This window comes from Rousettus aegyptiacus, unplaced genomic scaffold (assembly GCF_014176215.1).
Source record: "Rousettus aegyptiacus isolate mRouAeg1 unplaced genomic scaffold, mRouAeg1.p scaffold_m13_p_3, whole genome shotgun sequence".
Classification (NCBI taxonomy): Eukaryota; Metazoa; Chordata; class Mammalia; order Chiroptera; family Pteropodidae; genus Rousettus; species Rousettus aegyptiacus.
Genome location: NW_023416306.1, coordinates 152515928 through 152517412, shown reverse-complemented (window position 1 = coordinate 152517412; position 1485 = coordinate 152515928). Strand labels below are relative to the sequence as shown.

At 43.0% G+C, this 1485-nt stretch overlaps 1 non-coding gene across 1 annotated transcript; it reads right to left on the bottom strand.

Annotated features, from left to right (window-relative positions):
- Nucleotides 1-214: 214 nt before the first annotated feature.
- Nucleotides 215-333, bottom strand: LOC118601256. Its single transcript, XR_004950276.1, has one exon. It is a non-coding gene; the product is annotated as a 5S ribosomal RNA (ribosomal RNA).
- Between the last annotated feature and the right edge of the window lie 1152 nt (nucleotides 334-1485).

Sequence of the window (1485 nt, the reverse complement as noted above, 5' to 3'; positions counted from 1 at the left end):
AACTGCGATATCAGGATTCCACCTGGTTCTGTTTGGTTGGTTGGTTTTGTTTCATGTTAAAGAGATTTCATTGAAAGTAGATCTGAGCTGGGTGAGAACAAAATTTATTTATATTAACAGAAAATACTAGCTTATCAATCCATCAAACAAGGATTTTTTTTTCAGCTTTTGTGTACTGAAAAAGAATTTTATTTTATTTTTTTAAAATTTTTAACACCTACAGCACCTGGTCTTCCTAGGTGGTCTCCCATCCCAGTACTAACCAGGCCCAACCCTGCTTAGCTTCCGAGATCAGATGAGACTGGGCACATTCAGGGTGGTATGGCTGTAGACTCTGAAAAAGAATTTTAACACAGTCCCTGATTTCAAGAAGTTTACAATTTACTTGAGGAGTTAAGAGTAAAGCTTAGGGAATAAATTAGAGGGTAATAAACAGTAATAATAATTACCTCATCTGGGCCCTACATCCTAGGGGCCTTACATATTCTCATTTATTCTGTACCATACAGTTTTGAGATACGTCCTGCTGCTATGCCCGTTTTAGACAAGAAAACCGAGGCTTAGTGAGGTCAAGTGATTTACTCGAGGAAAAAATATCATTAAAAAAAGCATTTAGTTGTATGGACACTTAAGATTTGTGCACTTAATGTAAATGAGTTATACTTACGAGCAATGTTTATTGAACAGGAAACCACTGAAAATGGGAAAAAATTTTTATCTTTCCCCTGCTCTTGAATAGCCTTCAATAATTTGGGGCAAAGTTTTACAAATGTGTTTTGGCTTTTATCATGTTAGTAATTCTGGTCAAAATGGCATTTTTAGTCCCAGTGACAAATGCAAATACACACAGCCTATGGCTGTGAAGGCAGAGGCCAGCCAGGCGCTACCAGGCCAATCCGCCGGAGAAACCTGCTTGGCACCCGGGCCGCACACTGTTGGCCCCATAGCTCAGCTCCAGTCTTTCGGCTGCAGTCAGTCCTGCCAGAAATACACTGGGCATTTGTACCCCGGGTCCTCAAGGCCAGCTTCTCTGACTCCCCCAAAACACCTCAAACCTTATCCCCTCACTCAACCTCCTGATTCTGCCACCCATCTCTGCTTTCCAGGTTTGCAGGCCCCCACCAAGAGGCACCTTCATCATTCCTTCCTGACATGTCGACTTTCATTTTCCTAGGACGAATCTCATTTGACAATCTCCTGCCCATATTTCTAAGTGATCTGGGTCTCGCTGTGCTATTTCTCTGTCCTCTCTGGGGTTTGTAACACCAATCATCTGCAGGTTTCATTAGCATGCTGTTTACCCGTCTTTCAGATCATTAATGAAGATGCAAAGTGAGACACTAGTCTTCACACTGCAACCCCCCACCCACCCCCCGTGCCCGGCGCTGCTGGAATCATTATCCTTCCTGGTGTGACAGGGTCAGAACCAAACCAATTTGCATCAATCTTTGGTGATGTTGTAAAGTGTCGCTTGCCCTGCAATGC